The sequence below is a fragment of the Desmodus rotundus genome, chromosome 1 (genome assembly GCF_022682495.2).
Source record: "Desmodus rotundus isolate HL8 chromosome 1, HLdesRot8A.1, whole genome shotgun sequence".
Lineage (NCBI taxonomy): Eukaryota > Metazoa > Chordata > Mammalia > Chiroptera > Phyllostomidae > Desmodus > Desmodus rotundus.
Window position 1 is genome coordinate 52,712,065 of NC_071387.1, and position 27,754 is coordinate 52,739,818.

At 40.6% G+C, this 27,754-nt stretch overlaps 1 protein-coding gene across 9 annotated transcripts in view; it reads right to left on the bottom strand.

Annotated features, from left to right (window-relative positions):
* Positions 1-27,754, bottom strand: part of GLIS3 (GLIS family zinc finger 3) — a 454,579-nt gene that overhangs the window by 306,521 nt on the left and 120,304 nt on the right. Inside the window, exon 1 of one of the 9 annotated variants that reach the window (XM_045191034.2) lies at positions 18,467-18,484. The exons of 6 other annotated variants lie outside the window; for them this stretch is intronic. The gene's annotated coding sequence lies outside the window, so the exon portion shown is untranslated. Of the gene's footprint in view, positions 1-14,634; positions 14,726-16,876; positions 16,971-18,466; positions 18,485-27,754 lie in introns of those variants that run through there. 2 more of the 9 variants (XM_045191028.3, XM_045191029.3) reach the window with 2 other exon arrangements.

A 27,754-nucleotide genomic window follows, 5' to 3' on the forward strand; every position in this document is an offset into this window, starting at 1 on the left:
GGGAAAAACAAACAAACAAACTTGTTTAACTGGTTTACTTCACTCCAATTCTGGCTTTGCAAAAAGCCTCTTGCAAAGGATACAATCTGGCTGTGTCTCCATTCTGGACTTCTCCTCTTCCCAATACACTGTCATTGGACATACACCCAGGTTTCAAAAAATCAGGATGAGAAAGCCACAAACAAAACACTCCTAATTAGACATAGATTTTTCATTTCGTTAGTAACAATCTTCTAATATAATAAAATTTGGTACATACCCAAAAGGGAAAGTAAAAAAAAAAAAAAAAGAAACCCACAGGAATCTGTGTCGTTAGGGAAAAGTGAAAAGCAAAGAAAAGCAAAGCAAACACTGTCATGACTCACTTACAAAAAAACAATACTGGTTGAATCATTCTAGACATTCTTTTTGCACGGCTGTATTTTTTCAAACCTTTTTTTGCAAACTACCTGGTCAGGTCTCAGCAACTATACACTCAGTCCCCATTTCAAACGCACAAAAATAAATATGATCTCAGTTTTTAACAAATGAGGCTCTAAATTTTTCTCACAAAGTTTCCCATCTTTCTCATTGATATATTTGGGATCAAAGTAGGTGGAAAAGCATCCTGTAACTTTCCTTAGTCCTAGGGGGTATAATTTCCTATTTGTTTTCCTAAAAATTAAATCAATAGCCCCCAAAATGATTGTCATCTTCTATAACATTCTCTCCCAAGAGCCCACAAAGCTGAAGAATAAACAAGACCTTAGAGCAATCACTATGCTCGCATTAATGAAACCAGATCTTAACAATGCTGGGGGAGTCGCAGCATCATTAGCCAGCGGGAGACCTGGTATACAGTCCAGCTCTGTGGAAAACTAAAATCCGAGTGGTAACTGACTTGCCCAAGGTCACACAGGGATTTATGGACAGAGCAGAAATAGATTCCACCAGGGGATATTTTCATGGCACCTGGTTACTTAAAGGTGCTAGATGCTTCTTTTTCTCTGTGGATATTTTCCAAGATCACTAGCTCTGAGAGAAAATTCTCTCCAATTTTTTTTAAGATACACAAGCCAGAACCTTCCCTCTACCTCTTTCTCTGCAGCTTGTATCTGATGCATCTTCTTGTGCCTTGAAAGGTCAGTTATAGATGGTCCATCTGTCTTCATAACTCATAACACTGTATCATCAGGGTTTCATGTCATTATTAAGAGTAGTGGATACATTTTTATACAATAACCACAAACTTAGTATCTTAACAAATTCCAACAAACTGCATGCCATCTGCTTTTCAAATCCTCCTTTACCTTGGGAAAAAAATGCAATGAGATGGTTCATAGCCTCATCCAGTACAAAAGACACTCGAATTCTCCGCCCAGGTCCCATCCTTACCAGTCACAGCTATTACAAGCAACATCAGCCCTGGCTGGGTGGCTCGGTTGGCTGGAGTGTTGTCTCACATACCAAAAAAGTTCAATCCTGATCAGGGCACACACCTAGGTTATGGGTTCCATCCCTCGTTGGGGTGCAAATGGGAGGCAACCAATCGATGTTTCTCTCTCATCTCCATCTTTCTCTCTCTCCATCTCTCTCTCACTCTCTCTCTCTCTCTCTTCCTCCCTCTCTCACTCTCTCTCACTCCCACTTCCTTCCTCTCTCTCTAAGACCAATGAACATATCCTTGGGTGAGGATTTTTTTAAAAAGCAACATCAGATGTCAGTATTCTGTCAAGTTTAATGTCAGGTATTTATCTAAGCAACTCACTCACTTCATGCCCACTTCCACGTCAGTAAAAAGGTATTAATATCAACCTCTAAAACAAACACATTAGCATCTAGAACAGCACAACCAAGAAATACTACTTGGTGGCAAAACACACTAACACATTCTTACATCAAATCTAAGATGCCATATACTGTAAGGCATACCATTATCTTATGTACCAGTAAGAACATGTGCTGAGCTGTAAATTAAATCAGTGCATGGTGTTGAGATTTCAGAGATGTTCTGGTGTGAAAATATGCACACCTTACAATGGGTAAGTACCAATGTTATGGCTGAGGAATTTCTAACCCTTGTCTTGTTCATGATCTTCTCTACCTAGAACCCCCTTACCCTAACCTGTCTACCTAGTGCACACCTCTGCATGTTCAAGGTCTCAATGCAAAGGTCACATCCTCTCTGACTCCTCCCACTCCCACTGCACGCTGGGAAGGTAGGACCAATTCTTCTTTTCATTTCCCTGCAGTCTCTCATAACACATCTGCCACAAAACCTTCAGGGAACTGAAATGTTTACACGCCTGTCATCCTATCCCCTTTTATACTTTACTGCTCTTTAAAGGTAAAGCCCTTGTTTAAGGCATCTCTGCTTCCTCAGCACCTGGCCCAGAGCCTGAACAGAGCACAAACAATGAAGTCTGTCAGTGAAGTTAAGCAGAAATGAACGAATGATGCAAATTAAAACCACAATGCGATACCACTTCACACTGGTCAGAATGGCCACCATAAACAAATCAACAGTAAGTGCTGATGAGGGTGTGGAGAAAAGGGAACCCTAGCGTGCTGTTGGTAGGAATGCAGACTGGTGCAGCCACTGTGGAAAACAGTATGGAATTTCCTCAGAAAACTAAAAATGGAACTGCCCTTTGACCCAGCAATTCCACTGCTTGGATGATACCCTAAGAATCCTGAAACACCAATCCAAAAGAACCTATGCACCCCAATGTTCATAGCAGCACAATTTAAAAGTAGCCAAGTGCTGGAAGCAGCCTAAGTGCCCATCAGTAAATGAGTGGATCAAAAAACTACACTACATTTGCACAATGGAATACTGTGCAGCAGAAACAAAGAAGGAGCTCCTACCCTTCATGACAGCATGGATGGACCTGGAGAGCATTATGCTAAGTGAAATAAGTCAGGTGGTAAAAAACAAATACCATATGATCTCACCTACAGGTGGAACCTAATCAACAAAAACAAACAAGAAAGCAAAATATAACAGAGATATTGAAATAAAGAATAAACTTATAGTAACAAGAGGGGAGGAAGGAGGAGGATAACAGGGGAGAAAAGGGGAAGGAAGGGTAGTCAAGGAACATGTATAAAGGACCCATGGACAAAGCCAAAGCGGGGTAGGATCCAGGGTGGGAGGTAGGGAGGGGTGGTTGGGGGTAGTGGTCAGGGGAAAATGGAGACAACTGTACTTGAACAATTAAAAAAAAATTTTTAAAGAAATGAATGAATGAAAAGATAGTTATACACAGGAATATCAAATACTGACAGATTATTCCCACAAAAGCCTCCTGGTTTTCTTTTTTAAAAGGCAGTGCCGTTTTTCAATAACAAACTCCAACTAAGTCAATCCTTTGACACATTTCCACAGTACTGCTAACTTCCCAGCATCTCCATCATTTTTACTATATTACCCTCCACTCCCAAATACACTGGTCAACTTGAACCCCATCTACCATAGAAGAGTGACAGCTTCTGGCAAGTGTCACATATGGCATCCTTGAAGCCTTAGGCTAAATGGTAAATTTCTTGGGAATAGGTTATGTTTGTGACACAGCTGTGAGAATGTTCTGGAAAATGGCATCATTTGTCTCAAAGATGGAGGCAAACAACAGTTTGACCTTGGGCCACTGGGCTTAATGCAACCATCTAATTTTTTTGTCATAATTCTAAACAGGATGAATACCTTCAGGCTACTCAGAGTCATGCAGTACTTGAAGTGTGGGTTCGCCAGTCTGCCTAGGATGCACCCGCACCCTGCTAGTGTGTTACTTGAGCATATTACTTAAACATTTGTGTGCCTCATCTCCACGTCTGTGTCATCTCATCTGCACATTGTCTGGCACATAGTAGGTACTCAGTGTATTAGCAGCTACTGTTATGTTTGTTATTATTATTGTTCATGACTGTGATCACATTTTTGCTCCATTCACCATCTTGAAATAAAATAGTTCTTCACAACTCCTTGCATGCAACAAGATAGTAAATGATTCTATTTAATTCTCTACCTATTTCCAATGTTCTATCTACTTTGAGTCTGAAGCCAATGTTTTTTTTAAACCATTTTTAAACCATTTCCACAGATAGAAAAAAAGTTCCCAACTGGCCAAGTTAGAATGTTCCTTGGCTTGTCATTCCCTGAAAACAAACCTATAACTTTTCTGATTATCAAATGTGCCCCCTTCGTGTGCACTGGTTTTCATTTTTAAATACCACTTTTTAGTGACTGCACAATGTTTTTAAAAAATATGTTTACTGCTCAAATAAAGATCTGAGTGGATGGCATTCTGAGTACCACATGTATTCTGTCCAAAATCACTGCATTGTTTTAAAAAAAATTCAAGTGCATATAATAAACCTCCTAGAGGAGCAAATAGTGTGCAAAATATATCTGTTTAGGGTGTTTTTTTTTTCTCTTATGGACTCTCTCAAGACTGGCATCCTAAGTAACACCCTTTGGAAACAATAAATTGAAACATGAAGAATGAGCACATGAACGAGAAGGAGATGGTAGGATGTAGACATGGGAACAGAAGGGAGGAGGCCTGATATACACTGGGGAAAAAGAAAAGTCAGGACTGCCTGTGAAAGGGGAAAGGGAAACCAGAAAAAAGGGAGAAAACACCTGAGAAGGCTGGTCCAGTCAGCCTGAGCTCACCAATGGCTCCAAACCTGGCTTCACATTAGTGTTGTAAGTAAAGTTTTTCAAAAATTGCAAATTCATAGGCTCCATCTCAAACCAACTAAGCCAGATGAGGCTGATTTGGTTGGCCTGGGGACACGCATCTGGGACAGTGTGCTATAGATAGGGGTGAACCCCTATGGGATACCAAGTTCACCCAAGATTAATCTGGTGGAGATGGGGAGGAAGGCTGAAGGACGACATAAAACTGGACAATGAGGAAGAGGCCACATGGTGGTAAATGACAGCATAAGACAGCGATGGTTATGGAAGCAAGTTAGAGCAAGACTGATGATTTTATAGTTGGTTGATAAAGATTTAGGAGATCAAGTTTAAAAAGTAGGAGGAGGTCATAGAAAGACTATTTTTGTGACTCCACTCCAAAGTGAGTTACTTTGTCCCAGCCAATAAATAGGTCACATAGAATCCAGATTAATGAAGGTTCCCATGAATCATGCAATATTCTACCACAAAGAAGTTCGGCTTGAATCTACTAAGTTTATCCCACAAAGAATATAACTTTCACACCAACACTCTTCCAACCTTAGTCAGCATTCAGGAATGTTGGCCACAAAGTATGGAATCACCAGCATTACTCATTTCACTTGATCCCTGCATTAAACGGAATTGTATTTATACCCTGAGAGATTAAAATATATCATATTCCTCTCTGTACCACTCAGTTCCCTGGATTCCTGGACATGAAGCCTCATTCTCGTTCCTCACCACTTGGGCACTCCTGATAAGATGTTATTAAGAATGCACAGCTCCAAATCACCTCATAAAGATGTAAAGATGTATCAGACAGCATTCCCAAAATTTATATTCTAAAGCCCCACCAGTCAGCTATTAGACAGCATTCTTAAAATTTATATTCTGAAGTCCCACCAGTCTATTGTACATCAATTACCAACTAATTAGTAGAGAGTGCTTATGCTGACCCTTCTGTTTTCTCGTGCAATGATTTGCCAAGTTAACTGAAAGCTGCTCTGCTCCACAGAGACTCCTAGGATACCAAGAGTGTTAAATAAAGTTCACCAACGATTAGCCTAGAAAACCAAAGAGGAAATGTAAGCACATTTTATTGCTTTTCCCTCCACAAATTTTCTAACCATCCCATGGGAATAGAGCAGATATATTTGTTAAATAAGCAAACCATTACTCTGAAAAACTGAAACACCAGTACAGGCCCAATTTAGTGATTTACTGCTCACTGATAAGGTTTATTGAATCTCTGCTCTGTGCTATAGTATGTACTCTAGGGAGTGCAGATACATAAATGAGGAAGATAATTCTCGCTTACAATCTAATTTAGAAGGCTTTAAACCAAGGCATATCTGTAGGATTAACCTGTGACTATAAGTTAATTCCAGGTGAAATTATTATACTACTTGCTCTATTAAGACTAGACTTCCATAAATATAAGAAAGCATAAGAAGGGAGGGAGGACGCATACTTTAATGGGAGAAAAGTGCCTCAGTTTCCCCAAGATCATGACTAGGTGACATTTATTAAGTACTACTGGTGGGCTCGGTGCTACACTGTACTAATGGGGTCTTAGGCCTTTGAATTAGCCTTCAAAGTGCTTCTGACCATTTGGAGAGAGTTGTAATCAACCCATGAAACCATTCGGACACACACAGTCTTACACTGAGTTGCCATAGTGCTCAGCACGGAGACAGGTCAGACAAGAAGATACGTATAAACTGGAGGAGGTTTGTTGGAGGAGGTAAAACTTGATGTGAGTCTGTCAATAAGAGGAAGGGAGACAGCAGTACAAAGAGCAGGCTGGCCAAAGCAAAGTGAAGAGATGTGCTAGGAAACTTACAGAGGCAGCATGGGGAAATGGTAAAGAATAGAGATGCTAAGGCCGGAATGGCTTCACTTACCAGCTGTTTGACCTTGGGCAAGTTCCTTAAACTCTCTGTGCCTCTGTTTCCTCATCTGTAAAATGCGGTTGATCACTGTACCTACCTTCATAAGGCTGTCTGGAAAACTAATAAGTCAAGGTATGTAAGGCACTTATAGTAGTGTCTAGCGACGTAAGTACTCTATAAGCCTTAGGCATTCATATTCTTAGGAAAGTTGTATATTACACAGGACGTCCAAGGCCAGGCCCCCGTAAGTGCTCTAGTAGGTCTTGAGCATGGCTGTGCTAGTTGAAGGACTATAAAGAGTAGTCTAACTATTTTCAGTAACATGGAAGCAGAGCAAAGACTGAAGGCAAGAAACCAAGCTAGGAAGATGTCATGATCTCAAGAAGCAGTCATGAGGCCTGGACCAGGTCATGTAGCCATAAACCGAGGGAACAGAGTAACCCCAAAGGGCCTTATAAAGAAAAAAAATAGAGTTGTTGAAGAGCCTGTAAGAAATACTAGATTCCAAACCCTTCTCCATAAATTAATATCATGTTTTTCCTAAGTTGCTTTTCCCCTGAGATGACCAAAGGCAGAAATTGGATGAGAAAGGGCAAAACTGCCTATTGGTGAGACCCCTTTACTGTACGAAACAATGATTGGGGACCCCTCTGTTAGAGAGCAGGTGCTCAATAAATATTTGCTAGATAAATAAACAAAAGATATGACTCAGGGAAATTTATAAGGCAAGACATATATAGTTCAAGGCCACAAATGATGTTGAGAAGTTCCCTCTTAAATGCGCTATGATGTAGAAGACAGTCATCCCCAGTAAAGACAACTGGTAATATGTCCTTGTCTCTAAATTACTGAACAGCTGGAAATGTTACTAGTTTGCCCTCCGTCCATACTCCTTCCTGCAAGACACACACACACACACTCAGCATAAAGGGAATACAGACTAAGTCACTCAATATAAATCAATGGAACTTTTTTCCAGGATCTAGATTTGGTTCAGAGGCAAAATCCTATCTGATACATCATATTAGAGACAACTTCTTACTATCTAAAAGGCACAGCATACACTGTCATCCTTAAAAGTTGCGAGGCTACCTTTGTTTTCCTTCAAACAGTAATTCCTCAGAATTGTCCGAAGAGACCAATGGTCTGTCATAGTTTTTTTCTGTGACATATTCTACATGAGCTTACAAGTCTGAACGAGATACCCAGAACGAACAAGCCTGGAGAAAAGGCAAATGGTTATAGAGATCACATTTTCTCACATTAAAAATTAAGTCAAACACTATAAATTTTAGGTGTTAACCCCTTATCAGATGTATCAGCGGATATGTTCTCCCATTCAGTGGGTTGTCTTTTTATTTTGTTGATGATTTCCTTTGCTGTGCAAAAACTTTTTAGTTTGATGTAGACCCATTTGTTTATTTTTTCTTTTGTTTCCCTTGCCCTACGAGATATACCCAATACAAAATTTCTATAAGCAATGTCCAAGATTTTGCTGCCTATGTTTTCTTCCAGGATTTTATGGTTTTGGGTCTAACATTTAAGTCTTTGATCCATATTGAACTTATTCTCGTGTGCAACATAAGAAGGTGTTCCAATTTCATTTTTCTGCACGTATCTGTCCAATTTTCCCAACACCATTTATCGAATAAACGATCTTTAGTCCATGTATGTCCTTGCTTCCTCTGTCAAATATTAATTGACTCTAAAGGTGTGGGTTTATTTCTGGGCTCTCTATTCTGTTCCATTGACCTATGTGTCTGTTTTTATGCCAATGCCAGGCTGTTTTGATTATTATGGCTTTATAGTATAGTGTGATATTAGGTAGAGTATATCCTCCAACTTTGTTCTTCTTTCTCAGGATCACTGTTGCCAAGTGGGGTGTTTTGTGGTCCCATATAAACTTTTGAAATATTTGTTCTAGTTCTGTGAAATATGTCATTGGAATCTTGACAGAAATTTCATTGAATCTATAGATTGCTTAGAGCACTATGGACATTTTAATGATGTTAATTCTTCCTTTCCATGAAAGTCCCTGAATAGACACTTCTCCAAAGAGGACCTACAAATGTCCAAAAGACATATGAAAAGACGCTCAATTTCACTAATCATCAAAGAAAAGCAAATTAAAACCACAATGAGATGCCATCTCACATCTGTCAGAATGGCTGTCATCAATAAATCAACAAACAACAAGTGCAGGCAAGGATGTGCAGAAAGGGAAACCCTTTTGCACTGTTGTTGGGAATGCAGACTGGTCAGCCACTGTGGAAAGCAGTGTGGAGTTGCCTCAGAAAATTAAAACTGGATCTGCCTTTTATCCCAGAGATCCCACTTCTTGGGGAATATATCCAAAGGAACTCAAAACATTAATTCAAAAGAACATAAGCATCCCTATGTTCATTGCAGCATAATTTACAATTGCCACGATATGGAAGCAGCCCAACTGTCCATCAATAGATGAGAGGACAAAACAACTACACAATGGAATTCTACTCGGCTATAAAAAGAAGAAAATTTTACCCTTTGCAACAGCATGGGCAGACCTGGAGAACATTACGCTAAGTGAAATAAGCCAGTCAGAGAAGCACAAATACCGTATGATTTCACTTATATGTGGAATCTATTGAAAAAACTGGACTACCAAGCAAAATAGAGACAGACTCATAGAGAGCAGACTGACAGCTCTGGGTAGAAAGTTAGGGGGTGGAGTGATGGAGCAGAAAGGAAAAAGGACTCATGGACATGGACAACAGTGTGGTTATGGCAGGGAGGAGGGATATATAAGGGGGATAATGGTAATAAAAGTACAACAAAAAATAAATTTAAAAATAAATAAGGCCATGAAAAAAAGAGTAGTGAGACTTTGGTCAAGATGGATGCATAGGTAAACACGGTACTTACTTCCTCCTATAATCAGATCAAAATTACAACTACACTACAGAAAAACCATCATTTAGAGCCACCTGAAATCTGGCTGACTGGAAGTCCTACAACTAGAAAATTAAAGAGGAAGACACATCAAGACTGGTAGGAGGAGCAGAAAAGCAGAATAGGCTGGTCCCACATCCACATGTAGCATATAAAAATGGGAGGAACATCTTGGCTTCAGAGGTCCTCCCTGAGGTGTGAGGGTCCCAGCTCCACACCAGTCTCCCAAGCCCAGGGTTCCAGTGCCAGGAAGAAAAGTCCCCATAACTTCTGGCTGAAAAAACCAGCAGGGATTTCGCTGAGTGAGACAAAGGGCTGAAATCTCAGGCATTCCTGTTAAAGGGCCTGTGCAAGGAGTTACTCAGATTCACTCCCTCTGAGCTCTCGCACTGGGGCAGCAGCTTGAAGGGAACCAGAGATATATGGGGAGGAACTAAATTGTCCAGCATCAGAGCAAGAGCTGGGATGGAGCAACTTTCTCCCAGGCAGAAGTGCTGGCAGAGGCCATTGTTCCTTTGCTGAGCCCACCCCTAGAGAGCCAATAGTAAGGGGCCATATCTGAATCTCCATCAACCTGGTTCACACTGTTTGCCCCTCCTTGGTGATTCCCTGAGGCCCCATTCCACTCAACTTTTGGACCCACAGAAGCTGTTTCCAGGGACTTTTCCATATGAATGGCCTATCCTGGCTCATGCTTCAGAGTTTTCTAAAATCTCTCAAACAAGCAGCTTCTGGCCTCAGTATGCCCTGCACCTTTCACTAAGTGTTCCCAGCCCTGGCATGAGCGTCAGCCAGCCCTGGTTCACATCTTAGCCTTGTCTGGGCACCTCGAAGCCCACATGAGTAGCAGCCATCTGCAGATCAGTTTGTAGCTCATGTCGGGTGGCCCCAGGCAAAACACAGGCAGCAGCTGACTGTGGCCTACACATCCTGGTAGGCCCCATAGCTAGCACACCCAGTAGGCAGCTTCAGACCACATCAAAGTACCAACACCCAACCACCTCCACAAGCAACATAACGGACAGACTCAGCAGGCACCAGAGCTCCGCTGAAGTAAGTCCTGCTCTGTGTGGTGAGCCCCTGCACAGCTGATCCTCTAACAGTGGTCAGAGGTCAGTGGTTAGTGGTAGCAGCCAGTCATTGCAGTCAATTGGCCTAGGGGTAAATCCCTTACACTGACACGCCAAATGTAACCAAGGCTCAACGACGACAGGAGTGGTGTATGCAGCACACAAAGGAGGGCACACCTCGAGTGCCCAGCTTGGGTGGCTGGGAAGGTTTTGACACTGGACTCTACAGGACACCTACTACATTGGGCCACTCTACCAAGCCTAAGAGACATAGCAGCTCTGCGTAATACATAAAAACAAATACAGGGAGGCTGCCAAAATGAGGAGACAAAGAAACATGTCCCAAATGAAAGAATAGAACAAAACTTTAGAAAAATATTTTTTAAAAATGAAGACAAACAATCTACTAGATTTGGAGTTCAAAACACTGGTTATAAGGGTGCTCAAAGAACTTAGTGAGAACTTCAACAACATTAAAAAAGAATCAGCCATAAATGAAGGCTATACTAACTGAAATGAAGAATAACTTACAGGAAATCAACAGTAGAGTAGATAAAGCCAAGAATCAAATCAGCGATTTGGAATATAAGGAAGCAAAAAACACCAAACCAAAACAGCAAAAATAAAAAATAATTTAAAAAATGAGGATACTGGTAGAAGCCTCTGGGTCATCCTCAAATGTACCAATATTCACATCAGAGGGTGTCAGGAGAAAAGAGAGGAAGGAATTTAAAACCTATTTGAAAAAATTTGACAGAAAACTTCCCTAACTTGGTGGGGGGGAAAAACACATACAAGTTCAGGAAGTTCAGAGAGTCCCAAAAAAGATGAATCCCTAGAAACCCATACCAAGACACATCATAATTAAGATGCCGAAGTTTAAAGACAGAGACAACCTTAAAAGCAACAAAAGAAAAGCAGTTAGTTACCTACAAGTGAGCTCCTGTAAAACGGTAAGCTGATTTCTCAACACAATCTTTGCAAGCCAGACGGTATTGGCAATAATATTCAAAGTGATGAAAAGCAAGGACCTACAACCAAGATTACTCTAGCCAGCAAAGCTACCATTTATTAATGAAGAACAGATAAAGAGCTTCTCAGATAGGAAAAAGCTAAAGGATTTCATTACCATCAAGCCAGTATTATATGAAATGCTAAAGGGGAAGAAGAAAGGAGGAGAGGGAGAGGGAGGGGAAGAAGGAGGAGGAGGAGGAGGAGGTAGAGGAGGAGGAGGAGGAGAAGAAGAAGATGACTATGAACAATAAAATGGCAATGAATCCATATCTATCAACAATTGAATCTAAAAAACAAAATAAATGAACAAGCAGAACAGAAACAGTCATAGTTACAGAGAACACTTCGATGGTTGCCGAATGGAAGCAGGGTTTGGGGGAGGAATAAAAAGGGTGAAGGGATTGAGAAATACAAGTGGTTGTTACAGAATAGTCATGGGGATGTAAAGTACAGCATGGGGAATATAATCAATAATATTCTAATAATTACGTATGGTGTCAGATAGGTCCGGGAATTATCAGGATGCTCATTTAGTAAGGTGTCTAATCACTGGACTCTACACTTGAAACTAATATAATAATGTATGATAATGGTAATTGAAAAAAAATTTAAATGATTTCAAAAATGAGTAATAGTTATCGTATGCCTAAACTTTTTAACGGGGTAGTATTATTTATCTAAGTTGAATGTGAAAGCTGAGAATAAATGTGAATAAAAACCTGAATACTAATTGAGTTGCAAACTTATTTCCTGAGTAACACACACATTTTTAGAAGAGAGTCACAAATCATAAGCAATGTTAAGATCCTATGGCTTTGAAAGTAAATGGGAGAGAGAGAAATAAAATCCTTCCCCAATTCTCCAAGGATCAATTTACTGGAGGTCTTAATTTCACAGTTAGAGTGCCTCCTTTTTAACTGCTTCAGGAGAACCAGATTATAAACTCTGCCAGAATTTGCTCCCCGTCTTTGTTCTAAACATTCCACAACAAAACAAAAATAACAGGGAAAGTCAGAGGGCTTACTTTGATTCTTGCACAAATGAGAGGAACGTGAACCTTGATACAAATCTATAGTTTGGAAGAAAATGTTACAATAAATTCCCTATGAATCACTGGATAATATTAGCTCCTTACAATGAGCCAAAAAATTAACAAAGGTTATCTCCAAAAATATTTTCAATAAGGAAGAATGTTTAGACACCAATCTTAGTGAGATCATTCTGTCAATTTTAAAATGGAGTCAATATAATTCACTTCCAAACAAATCTACCAATCTAATAAATATGTGCAATTTTTGCACTTAAGAGATATACATGTTTCAGAGTCTCCATACAAGGTGGGACCCCCCAAAAAACCCAGAATTTATTTATAAGTAATTGTGCAATTATTCTTACATGTTTCAACTTCAGTCACTCTCCATTTGATGCAGTACACCTATCAGTGGAGACTTTTTTCCACTGCTCACAACAGTTTTGAACTCATCAATTTTGACACCGCCATTTTTTTGTTCCACCTCTTCCACATTGGCAAAGGGAACTTTGAGGACTTTTTTTCATCCAGGAAAACAAAAAAAAAGTCACTTGGAGTGAGATCAGGTAAATAGGGAGAGTGTGGCATGGGGATTATGCTGTTTTTGGTCAAATACTGCTGAACACCCAGCACAGTATGGGCAGGTGTGCTTGTAGATCACCCAGCATGAAATGGGCAAACATGTTGAAAGAGTCTTCAAAAATTTCACTGAAGCCAAACACAGCCTCTCACAACAATGCCAGTTGGTACACTGATCCAGATGGCTTTCTAGAACACTTACTTAGCAGGGGAAGCCTACACAAGGGGTCCTCAATGCAGAAGATAACTCTAGGGAGGGTTGGGGTTCCCTCCCTCATACTTTGAGAAACCAAATTATGTTTTAAAGCTGAAGGATTCCTGAGAAATAAATCACTTTTGCCAAATTTCACAGGTATCCCCTTTCCTTTCTTCTCTCTTACAGCAATAACTAGTTAGACAAACCCATTCTGTAGGTACTCATTTTGTGGTACATCCAGAAAAAATATTAATAAAGGAAAGTATATTTTCTTTGGTCTTCTATCCAGTATTCTGAGCTAGCCATGGCAAAACCATGTCACCATTCAGAAAAGATTTCGCTTCCATGTTCAGAATTATAAGCCAATGAGTAAAAAAGGGAAAGAACAACTTCCACCTTCTTGCTTAAACACAAGCACCTTTGTTTGGAAAGATTTTCCTACTACCTTCTTCAAAAATGTGTCAATCAGAGTGGTTTGGGGGAGGGCGGGGAGATATGGCAACTGGAATCATTGTTATTGTACCTGAAGGGAGAAGGTAGGGGAGACAAAGACTGAGAAATTGTGCCCCTTATTGGTTGCTCTGTCATCTGACACCAGCAGCCCGAGGAATTCTAGCAATACCTTTGTCCAGAGGAAGAAAGCCTAGAGGCCGAAAGAAATTTGTAGGGAAGATGTATACAGCTCGACTGACTTGTTTTTTGACACGTAGCCTTGAAAAGAACAATTTTACCTCAGAAACTTGGCAAATGCAAACTGATTTTTTTGTTAAGTTTTAACATGCATTTTACTAAATGCATGAAGAAAGAGCGAGGGAGAGAAAGGCCAGGTATCCAAACACAGGGAGGTTGTCAGGTTTCTCTTTCTCTGTCATTTTTATTTAATCGGTCAAACGAAAATTCAAAACCATATAATTAGATGGTTGTTTATACATGATTAAGCATGAGCTCATTGGACTTTACATGCCAAAAAGTCAGAGATGTGGTTAAGGGCAAGAAGGAACTATTAATAAAAGGAAATAAAGCTGTAATACATTTTTCACTTATGAATAAAAATAATTCAAAGGTCTCTAGATGGAAAAAGAAAGAAAAAAAATCAACTATGAGTAGGGGCAAGGAACCAGATAATTTTATAAATGGTTAGAATTCATGAGATATAAAACATAAGCCACTGGTACGAAAAGCTTTTCTCCTCCATGACTCTAATCCTATTTTTGGTTTCTCGTAAACATAACTCACAATGAGAACATAACAAAACTTACCTGTATTATATTTCTTTAGAATTGTTCTGGGAAATATTTAAGCGAGAACATGCTGTTCATTTAAAAGAGTTACTTGTTCTCTTCATAACTGCCTTCATCAGTAATCCTCTCAGAGAAACCAATAGCTCTCAGCTTCCCTTGAGAAAGCCAAGTGTCCTTTCATATTCACAAATGCAGAATTTTTCTTCCCAGAATGAAGTGAGCACATCAAAAGCAAGGTTTAACGGACCATAACCTTTATGAAGGTAAAGCAGGCTTTCCCAGATCCCCCGAGAATCTGTGATCTGGCACTGGGGCTCTGAAAGTGATGAATCATCTGCTTATAGAGATCAAACACCAAGCTATGAATGAAGTCAGTGGGCAAGCCTTTCAGATGACAGAACGGACTGGTCTAGGATCAACCTACTTACCCCCCTTAGGTAAGGTTTTCAAGTTACTGCTACGACTGTTCCCTACGGGGAAAATACACCAGTACAGGTCACCTCTGGAGGCCACCCAGGCAAATGCAAAATGAACTCCAGAGGCAGTTCAACTGTGTGTGCTATTTTCTGCAAGCAAACAACTCTTTGAGGTGCCAATGTTGCGACTAGTATTCCACACATGACTGTTGTGATATTGTATAGCCCACTAATCGGAACAACACAATCTACAACTAAAAATGAGTAAAGCCGGTAGATACCCAATGCACAGTCCTTAAGACTGAGGCTAAAATGAATGCAATAACATTCAGAAAGCCCCCTGAGGAGCATAAATATTGACTTTTACAACCTTACCTCCCAGCGTGTCAGAGGATCTGTCTGTCTCTCTCCCCTCCTCCACCTTCACCCTCTCTCAATATAAACATCAGCCAGTTCAGACTTCCAGAGATCCTTAATCCTCTACATACCTGCCTGTTGGAATTTAAAGAAAATATGCTTCATTTAAACCTATATAGTGAACTACAAAATGTAAAAACCCATAAAAAGCTCATTTCCAAAACACACATCTGAAAAAGCACGGACACTTGCCGCAGCGCCGCGCTCACAACTACTTTGGCAATTTTAACCTGCAGACCTTATACATCTCTCCTCTACGGGCTTCCATGGACCATGTAGCTTGTTTTAAAGATACTTTTTAAGTTATTGACTGAATTTGGACAAATTCAATCCTTAACATATTCCCTGAGTGTTAAAAGCCACCCAAAGCTTAGGGAAAAATACACTTTCACAAAACAAATTCTTTATATGCTAGAAATGCACAGATTTTTATCTTTAATGTTGAAGGAAGAGGGAAACCGTACTAAATTAATAAATATTGATTATTTGAAACAGTTTAATAGCTACTGCGGTCCCAGATAAGAAATGTGATAATTTATTCCTAAACAATGTGCGGCATGTAACTCAAAACCGCTTTTCATCAATAATTAATATTAATAATTAACAAGTATAAACAACAAAAATACCTTCTGGAAATGTTTCAAGCTGGCCCTTTCCTCATTCCACAGCCTGCTTATTGCCCCCCTTTACCCTCTATGTGGAGTTAATAACTAAACTTCCCTCATCTCTGACATGCAACACTACCCAGCAGCAATCTTCCCAAGAATGCGCTCACAAATACATAAGATTGAAAAGAATAAAATCTTATCGAAGTCACCTGAATCTGGCCAACGGATTTCTAAATTAGCATCTGCAGTTACCATCCACTCAATGGTGAATTAGTTTTTTTCTCCAGTGAAAACAGAACCCTGAAGAAAGTTCACCTCAAACACCCACTCTCCTACCTAGAGATGTAATGTCTTATGTCTTTAATCCAAAGATTGGCTTAGTAATAAAAATTAAACAGTCCTCCAGATAAACACAGCAGAAGGGGAGGATAATGCAAAAACTACTCATTTAAGAGAAGCCAGAACCGATGCACCAGACTGTATTTGGCACTCATTCTGAAGAACATTCAATCTGACTTTTTAAAAACTGCATCGCTATCCCGTCTCCATGCTGATTGTCTGTGGAATAGCATCTTTCAGAGTCAAACACATTTCCAAATTTAAGGCTTCTTCCTTTGCCAGGCACTCTGCCCTCACACCTGACATTTTAAGATTTTAAGTCCACTGAAATTCATCTCTCTCAGCCATTCACTCTTCCACCAAACTGAGTATTATGTGGGTAATAGCCTAAGAAGTTCCTAAAGTTCAACATCCTGCTACATTTTAATTTCTTACAGCAAATACAAACTCTGCAATCCCCCATTCCCTTCCTCCACGTACCTCCATTCCATAGATTACCATTATACTTCCTGAAAAGTGATCAGAATCAGCAAAAGCACCTCATGCTTAAGTTATTCATGTTCCCAAGCCTGTTTGGTAACTGACTTTTAAAAGTGTTAGAAGGAGGAAGCCCTCCCACTGGGGAGCTTCCATGGGCTGTGTCTGTTTGTGTAAAAGTGCAGGGATAAAGGTGTTTACATCTTTTCCCTGGGCGGGGGCCTCAGACAGCTGTACTGCTCTGCATACATTTCCAGGGCTACCTGCTTTTTGGTTTCATGAAGTACAAGCAGTGGGAACATTCAGAACTACTAGGACGTTCAGCAAAGGCTGGTGTGCAGAGAGGAAAGCATCTGACAAATGCAGCCTAAGAAACAATGTCTCCCTTCAAGTGGAACAGCTGGTGAAGTCAGCCAGTGCTGGCCTGTGTGAACAATACTGGGCAGGTCATTAACTTGCCTGCTTCAGACGTCGATGAGCTCACCCACCTTTCTGGAAGTGCTATTTTAGCTGCTGAGTTTATACAAATAAAACCCATAATTTTCTAATGGCTAAACTAGGAATGTGGTCGAAAATAACTAACTCTGAGAACCCTGCAGAAGCCACACAGGGAACTCGGGAAGGTGAGTCTGCAGTCTGTTCAAGTTTGCACACATCTTTATAATCGCTACATATGTATTACCTTGAAAATAAGCAACCACATAAGCAAACCATGATTTTTTTAAAGTTAGGTGGTTACTGCCACATTGTGTTTTCTCCCTCTTTTTTTTCTTTTGCATAGGAAAGAAGTTAGTCCTTAACTAAAGAGTTAACATTTAACTTGAACACTGGGCACACTTTAGCTCTCAGTCCCTCCCCCGCCTCTCTCTTATTAAAGTGAAAATAGGTTCAGGAAAACTCTTACTAATTATCACTGATCCTGGATGAGATATGGCTACATCAGTTCATCGCTGCAGTCACAGGAGGCCCCAGTTACTACACTCTTCTCCAGGCAGCCAGAATCCCTGACCATTCCCCCACTACACACTCCCCCCTATATCCCCTCCCCAACTCCCATAATCAAAGATCAGCTCAAATGCCTGCAGTCCTGGAAATACACCTTTCAGATTCCTGCCTCCTGTCCAAATTTTATGGTATTTTATCCATCTTCTACGATCCCAAGTAATGCTATTTTTGCATCTTTTGTGTATTTTGCTCACTTCTACCTGATGTATTAGTTGTATTGATATCTTACCTTCCACCTTAACTGGCAGTTACAAGAGGATAGGGGGTGTGCTTTATCTTCCTTCACTCCCCACCCCACCCCCCGCCAGAGTACCAGGCCTGCACAGGGCGGACACTCACCAAATGTCTATGGACAGGTAATGTTCACATGGCCACTGCAGCATGAATAGCTACAGTTCATACAGGTTGGTGGGAGGGGGGCTAAAAGAAGAGTAGTATTTTATTATTTAAACAGGGAGATTGTTGGGAGGCCCAGAGTGGGGGCAGCAGCAGGGTGACTCTCTTCTGTTGCCCCTGACATTCCTAACTTCCCATCCCCACCACTTCTCCCCTCCCACTCCCCACCAGTTCTCCCCTCCCACTCCCCACCAGTTGGACGCTCTGTCTCACTGTGTACACAGCACGCAGCTCCACCCTGTCAGCACAGCCCTTTCCCAGCCATCTGACTTGTTACCTTTTCTGCGAAGTCCTCTATGGAAACAGAAGTCTAACAAACCTCTCTCTCCTCCCCCTCTTCTTAGCTATTCGTAAGTACCGCAAAGGAGGTATAGGGGTTACCCAGCTATGGACATGATGATTATATTTCCTCACCAAAAACCTATACTATTACTATTGCTGCTGCGGTTTCTACTAATACTACCCTATTACTACTACTACTAAGAATAATAATAGTAGTACATCTATCCATTAAAAATAAAATAAGAGTTAACATTAATGAAAGGCTTGGTACTGGGGATGATGCCTGGCTCTATACCTGGATTAATCCAGTCAGCTCACATAACGACCCTGATTATTACCATCCCATTTCACAGAGGAGGGAACCTGAGATTCAGAAAACACAGTAACTCGAGAAGAGTAAGAATTAAAACCCAGGTGAGTACAACTCCAAAAACACACTGATGCCTATGGGCTCCTACATCTTTAACCACTACCGTCCACACAACTGGACAAATACTATTAAAGGAGAGGAGATGGAACAATTGAAAACCAGTTCTTTTCCAAAGCTGAAACAAATGCTCACCACAGCTGCCAACATCTTGGTTGCCATATATAAGCAATAGGCAGGAATGACACCTTAATTTGTTCTGCACAGGTGCCATTAAAGGTGTCATGCACGAAAGTATAAAAAGATGAACTATTCCAACCTTTACAGTAGAGGTTAAATGACTATTATGTTACCCCCCGCACTTTCCGGAAATTGTGGTACATAACATCAACTTCCTTCGTCCGTTCACTCATTCAGTGGTTAAATCACAGGGTAAGGGCAGGTAAAACAGAGGTTGAGAGAATTACAGAACAAAATGATGTCTGATAAAATAACATCAGAAAGCTGTTGCAGTTCTGAGGAAGAGATGATGATGATGATGATGATGAGATGATGATGGTGATGGTAATGATGATACTGATGGTGATATTTAGGAATGCAATATGAAAATATTCATCTGCATGAAGCTTACCATAGAAGGGATTTACTAACTTCCATTCAATAAGCAGTCTTGAGGGGGCAGAATATAAGTTGGAGATGTAAGAATATGACACGCAGGAGCACAAAGACAAGTACACAATATGTCAGGTGCAATAATAAGTAAACACGAGGTGCCTTGAAGGGGCAACCTTCCATGCAGGTCCAACCTTCACCAAGCCCCTTAACACGAGGAGAGAGAAATCGATGTGTGGGTAGACTGGATCCGTGGTATGGGAAACAGAGGGGTCTGCTCCAGAGCCACGTCACAAGGCCAGGAGGCCAGATTTGGTCTGTGGCTATGCAAATGTGTGAACTTGAATAAATCATTTAGACTGAAGCTCCCTGTCAAGCACAGCTTGGTGAGACATATAATAAACTACTTGGCACCATCCTGGCACAAACTAGATGCTCAATGAATATTAATTCTCCTTTCTGCCTGCAGACCACAACTGAAAACCTTTCATCCCTTATCATCTAAAAGACTACCTTTAAACCAGAATAGATGATGCAATCATTTCATGGGGCTTCCTTCAGGAGATGTATGCCTGCTCCCGCCATGCTTTGAATTCATAGGTGCACATGCCGAGAAGGAGTGATACAAATCAGGTTCCCAACCTCCTTACTTTACAGATGGTATCAGGTCACACTGTCCACAACACAGTCAGGACAAACATCCCAGTAATCAGGTGCCTAATTAACTCCACTTTCTACTGTATCCTATTACTCTTATTGGAGTGTCGATTATAAATGATGCTTGATGGTGCAATTACCTCTGAAGCAGTTAAAAATGTCTTCTGCCTTCAAAATAGAATGAGGATGGCACACTGTGAACTCCTCCTACAAAACAAGCAAGGGGTCTGGAACGAGAGTTCATGCAGAAATGAAGAGCTGGCGGAGAAAATGGAGAAGCACAGAGGAAGGGATCAGGGATGAAAAGGGACTAAGAGACCCGTATTCCACAACTGCTCCTTCAGGTCATCTCCTTTTCTATCCATTTCTCTCTGCGTGTGTATACCACGTTCTGACACTTCTAATCTACATCCTCATCCATCTGAAAATGCCCCTAGACCAATTCTCTCTCCCTTTTGTCTAAAAGCCTGAGGATACAAGAGCCATCGCTCTCCCAGATCACAGACAAAATGTTTGAATGTTCAGGAGAAGAGAGAAGTAAGATTGTTTACCTTCAACAGTTTAAAAAAGAGGTTCAGTTTCCTTTGCTCAAATCTCCTTAAACCTTAGGTTTCAGTAGAACCACTGTTGAACCCAGCTCTTAGTGGCACCAGAGCCTGCTTCTTTATCTGCCAAATGTAAATTGGCCATGGAACCAATAGTGAGGCTGTTCAGAGATAGCAAACACCTTGTTAAGAAAAGGGGAAAAATCTAATAAGCATATCAAACTTGACAAGCATAATTTTTTTGAAAGCTTCCCATCTCAAAGAAAGTTTACAAGCAATGAGTGAGACTATAAGGCAATTATTTCCTGGCATAATAATAATTGCAGAATTGTCCAATTAGCAGTTGTGTGCTGAGGGAATTCCTTTGCATTGTGGTCTTACTGTCTTTGTCTTTGTTCTGAAGAAAAATTCTTCCTTCAAGAGTTCTTCATTATGTCAGTACGTTTGGAAGGAGTCCCCATGGCACAGGGACCTAGCCTTGCACTGAAGCCTGATCGTGAAGCATAAGAACCATCTGTTCCCACTTAAACTTGCTAACACACTCCACAGGCAGGGGAAACGCTGACTGAAGGCCTCAAGGAAAGGAGAACCTTGGGAAGGGGACAGAAACAGAGTCACTCGGGATTAAGACCCTGAGTTCTCCTTGGGACAAACTCTTACCCATTTATAGGCCTCTCTCAAAAGAAAGGAAAAGAAAGGGAAGGGGGAGGAAGAGGAGGAGGAGAAGGAAGAGAAGGAGGAGAAGAGCAGAACTAGAAAACATTAAAATAGCATATAAAATTAAATTCTCTCCAACAAGTATCTAGTGGAACCTCTAGTTCATGTGGGTCTTACACACTTTAAACCCAGAACTTCAAGCCCTCCAAACCCCGAACCTTACTTAGTCAATCAACAGGTAACACAATGTTTCCCTGTTGTCCTTCTAACCTCTAATAATTGCCACATCAGCAATTAACATCTCTGCTCCTTCCAACACCATTTAACCACAAAGGTTGTGTGAGCCTCCAGAAGGCAGAATAGTTCAACCAAAGAAAGAACTTTCGATCAAGAGAAGTGACCGAGAATACTGCGTGAGGCAGAGTTCTTCTCATCCCTGAAAGAACACAAGGATTTTCCAAGATATTGCAGAGAATGTCGTTCTTAACTCTAACACCCGAAAAGGCTTAAAACATTGTGTCGAGTTTTACATTTTTATGTGAGGTATGAGAGTTTTCTATGCCCTCATCTACAGCCTACTTTTTTGTGCTTCCTTCCACCCCAGACTGTGACACTGTGTGACCAGGGGCACACAGTTTAACTGCTCAAGGCCTCAGACTTATCGTCACTTAAATAAAGGCAAGGAACTAAGTAATCTCTCAAATCCCTTCCAGTTCATTTTCTAAGTAAATTTATCTCCCCTTTTAACCAAATTAAATTTCAAAAATTCTATTTGCCTATAAAATGTAACAGAATCATCTAACAATCACTATGTATGTAAAGAAAATCCAATAAAGTCACAGACAATATAAATAGGGCAAACTCAATGGGTTTGTCATATAATATCCATTATAAGTTTCAAAATATAACAAAAAAATTTTTAATTAAAAACACCTAGGACAATTACATTTATACAGAGAAACTACATTTTTTCCCTGAAGACATGAGTAAATATAGATATATACATGTTTCTAGGTGAGAAAACTAAATATAGTATGTTGATTCTTCCAAACTATTTCATAGGTTTAATGTAGGGTTTCTCAGCCAACATTTTGTGCCAAATGATTCCTTGGTTTTCTGGTTTGTTGTTGTTGTGTGGGGGTAGGGGGAGCTGCTGTGTGCATGTGGGATGCTGAGCAGCATCTCTACTCTCTAGATCCCAGTAGCACTCTCCCCAGTTACGACAACCAGAACTCAATTCTGTCCAGAGACTGTCCCCAGGGATAGTCTGGGGACAGTCTCTGGACAGAGACTAGATGCCAGAGATAGATGCCAAATATCCCCAGGGTCAATAACACTCAGGTAGGTAATCACTGATTTTATGCACAGTCCTTGGACAGTCCTACTCACTACATTGACAATGGATTCTAAAGTTCATCTGCAGGAATAAACTACAGGGGAAAAAATCTTTGAAAAAGAAAATACAGCCCTGGCTGGTGTGGCTCAGTGGATTGAGCACCAGCCTGGGAGTCAAAGGGTCGCCGGTTTGATTCCCAGACAGGGCACATGCCTGGGTTGCAGGCCAGGTCCCCAGTGGGGGACATATGAGAGGCAACCACACATTGATATTTCTCTCTCTTTCTCCCTCCCTTCCCCCTCTCTCTAAAAATAAATAAATAAAATCTTTGAAAAAAAGGATCATGATCTCAGATATACAACAATTAGCATATGATGTCATTGCAAATGAGTAGGGAAAGAGATTGTTCAAAAAATGGTAGTGGCACCACTGTTTATTGCCTGAAGGAAAGTCAAAGCTTAGTCCTTATTCCCATTATATATGTTCTGGTTATCTATCGCTAGATAACAAGGTCAAAACTTAGGATTCTGAAAACAACAATTTATTATCTCTTATGGTTCTGGGGTTGACTGGGCTCAACAGAATACTTCTCACTTGGGGGTCTCTCGTGCGCTGCAGCCAGAGGTCAGCTAGGGCTTGCGGTAAACTGAAGAGCGGACTGAAGGGACATCTCTGGTGGCTCAAACACCTCCCTGACCTGCGCATATGGCTCGGGCTTCCCACAGCACGGCAGCCGACTTCCAAAAGGCAAAAAAGGTAGTTTTTAGGCCATGGCTACAACAGGCACAGAACCACTTCTGCCATATACCACTTGCCAAAGCAACAGGCAGAGTCTCTCGTGCCATATACCATTTGCCAAAACACTGTCTCCTTGAATTTGGGTGACTCTCCTTGAATTTGGGATAGTGAAATAAACTCCACCTCTGACAAGAGGGCGGCAAAGTCACACGACATAAGAGCACATGAAATGGTTTCAGTCATCTCCTGAAAATACAATCAGCCGTGATATACATAAAATAAATTCCAGGGAAACTAAGAACTAAATAATAAAGTGGAATATAAAACAACTAAAAGAAAATATATTTGAGTGTTTCTCCCATTTTAGGATAAAAAAGGCAAAGATAGACATAGCTACAAAATGTTAGTTTAAAAAGCACTCGTAAACAAAATGAAAAAGCAAACAACTTTTCATTCTACACAATGAAAAGTTAACAACTTAATATATAAAGAGATCTTGCACATACATAATAAAGACAAACATTCCTATAGAAGTAAAAAGACAAAGGACATAAACAGTTTACAAAAGAAGAATCCAGTAGACAAGACATAAAATAGACACCCTCAATATTCTGCTACTAGACTGAATAGAGAGTATAAAATATGATATAACCCACTTGTGAAGCAATTTGGTAATATAGTCAAGGGTATTTAAAATATCCATTTGACCAAATAATCTACCATCATTTTTAAGATATTTGTGATAATGTAGTTTTAATAAAAAAGAAAGCAAACAACTAAATAAATATAGTACATTTTCCATGCACATAGAAAATCGTATTTTTTTTTCATTTTTATTGTTATTCAATTACATTTGTATGCCTTTTCTCCCCATCCCTCCACCCCACCCCAGCTGAACCCACCTCCCTCCTCCACCTCCACCCTCCCCCTTGATTTTGTCCATGTGTCCTTTATAGTAGTTCCTGTAATCCCCTCTCCTCACTGTCCCCTCCCCACTCCCCCCTGACCATGAAAAGCATATTTTCAAAGTATCAAAAATATATGGGAGAAAGTTCATAACACAATGTAGAGAAAGAGAACACAAAACTGTGTTTAGAGATTTATCATCACTATTACCTGTCGCAAAATATTCACACACATTTATCTCCTAAAATATTAACAATGATTATCTCTATGTCTGGGGAATACTGGCTAGATCATTTTATTTTATTCTTTTTTTCCAGTATTTAAATTTTTTCCTACAGTAAATGTGTACTATTTTTATACTCAGGAAAAGTATACTGTTTAAAAACAGTAGTGCTGATGGATGAAAAACTGAAAAGGTCACACTATTAAGTTATTACTGAAAGATTTAAAAACCAGTTTAAAAGCAGGAGAATAAGCACGACCGTGCAGCCAGTGACAGCAGGGCGATTACACTTGGAACCACTGACCCATTCCAAGGTGCATTTGGTCTGAAACCTGGTCACTTTCCCAGGCTCACGACCCAGCCACGGCATAGATTCTCATGTAGTTAGTTGTTCAGTGTGACTGCTATGTAAACTGTTTTTCCCCTTTCGACATTCAGCCCATTTGTTTTCTTTGGTGAGTCCATAATATTTGTTTCTGCCTTCAGAGGCCTTTCAAATTATGAAATACTTAGGGAAAATACGTACTCACACAAAAGAAGACATTTGTCTCTGCTACCCTTTAACCAAAAGTCTTCCTCGGTTTCAGTGGGTCCCAGTCAGGTGTACCCTCTACTATACCTTCAAACGGAGGAGCTATGAGAATAGCCACTCCCTAGTCCCCTGGTTCTCAAACTTGAGCTTGCCCTGGAATCCCCTGGAGGACATGTAAAACCAGAAAATGCTAGGCCTCACCTCACAGGTTTTGACTCAGTAGGTGTGGAAGTGGAGCCTGAGAATCTGCATTTCTAACAAGTTCCCAGGTGATGCTGATGCTGCTGGTCCAGGGACCCCTGCTTTGACAGCCACCGCTCAAGATTGTATGAACCACAAAGCATCTGCCTGCTGTGTGCTACAGCTAGCTATTCATCCCTATTATTCACATTAAGACTATATCATTTGGTATTCCTAACTTAACATATTTAACCAGCCATAACCCAAATAAATCTCACTCCCATTTCAGATGGAGTAATCCATTCAAAGAGACAACCTCCAGCAATGTTTGTGAAATCATCTTTTCTGCCACCACTGTCTGCCATCCCCTTGACTGACAATTCTCATACTGTTCAGCAGCCCCGAAGCCGCCCTTCACTCCTCCGCTCTCCCACATAACAAAGCAAACTCTCCCCAACATTCCCACAGAGATAAGGCTCTTCCCTCCCCTCTTTCCCTTCTTCTACTACTTCCTTCCAACACAAATTCCTCTACTCATATTTCTCTGTCTTCCCTTACTACTTATTTAGTGTATTAAAAGCCATAGGTAGAATGGGGTGAATGAATAAATAAATGCCTGATTACTTACTTTTTATGTAACACTACATTTTCTTTAATGAGCAAAAGGAGAGACAAGCACTCAAACACACAAGCATAAATCATTTTTGTTCCTGTAACACATCCATCCATGCCCCCTCGTCCCCTCCATCCATCCACTCAATACACATTTACCAGGTGTCAACTATATAGCAGGCCCTGTGTTGGGTATTGAAGAACTTGGAGAAAAGAAAGGTGGGCTCATCTGAGAGGGTACCAGCAGGAGGATGTTTCATGGATAAGTAAGAGTCTTGCTGGATGGTGTGAGTTCCAACCTGAATTTTATTTCCCTTAAAACCCACTGGCAGATAACTGAAATACCTTCTTCAGAGCTTCATTTCTTTGACTTCACCCCATTAAAATGTACATGTCCTTGTTAAGAGTAGCCCTTTAAGTTTCCAAGGGTCACTTGCACCTAAGTCTGAAAAAGTTTCATGCCCTTATCTGATGAGGTGGGCTCTGGAAATGCTTTTCAGGGAAGAAAAGGGAATAGGATGGGAGTCTGGGGAGTACCTGAGACAAACCACATCTTTCTTTGGTTGTGACTTCCAGGAAGGGTGTTCCAGAAATGCCCTTCCCCCCAGCCTGCATGCGGTAGAGCACTGCAGGGATTCTCAAATGGGGTGCCTGAACTAACAGCAACAGCATCACCTGCGAACTTGTTAAAAATGCAAATTACCAGGCCCTACCCAATACCTACTGAATCAGAAATTTAGGGGGTGGGACCCACCCGCTGGCATTTTCACAGACTCTGGGGAACTCTGAAGCATACTCAAGTTTAAGAAGCACTGCTCTCGACGTCTATTACAGCGGCTCCCTCTCTACCAGCATGTACTATTTTATGATGGGACTTAATGATTGGTCAGATTCCTTTGTTAGTATAAGAACATCATTTTTAGAAAGCTGCATGAGGGAATCCTGAACTACTTACTGAGAGCTAAACTCTGTGATAATAGGGCAAAGAGTAGGTGCCTGTGGCCAAATAGGGAACCACTGGCTAAAAAAGGAAGATGGTCATTGATAAAGATCAATGTTAAGAGCTCTGCTAGGGTAATTGTCTGCCTCCCAAATTTGTGCAACTTGCAATGACCACCAAAGCAGGAGAGGTTTTGCCTTCTTTTTAAAATTCTCAGAGCTCTCAACAGGGCATGTTTTCACATGCGGTTGAAAAGGGCCCAAAAGAATTCCTATTGCACAATGAAATGTTCATCTCGTATCATTTAGTATCCTTGGTCTCTCTTTGGAGGAGCGAGAGGAGCGAAAAACATGAATATTTTTAGAACCAGGGAACGATTATCATTCAATGACACAGCATAGATATAGGCTTAAATCAAGTGTGTGGAAATACTATGTTATTACTAGCCTTAACTCTGTTAAATTATAACCTATAAACTCTGCAGCGCTTGACTTAAATATCCCATCCACATTTGCAGGAAATCTAAATGGTTATTTCCTCCTTTACTGCATGCATTCAAGGAGGATTTACTGTTGCTTCCACAAAGCATGTATGAGGAGCATGTCATCCAGGATGTCAGTGTAACCAGGCACGATTGATAAGCACACAGCCCACATCACGTATGTATTCTGGGAGCCTTTATGTGCAGTTAATTAGTTTAGCTATTGCTTTCATGGTTCATTTAAAAGCTTCATGCTTCATTAAATATCGACAAATTTTATCCTCAAAAAACCTCTTCAGTAAAAATATGATTGTCTCTTCAAGTGATAATCTTGTTAATGGATGTATACATTGCAAGCATGTCTATCAGGACCAACAAAACTCCAAATTGCCATGGTTGCAGTACCCTAAAG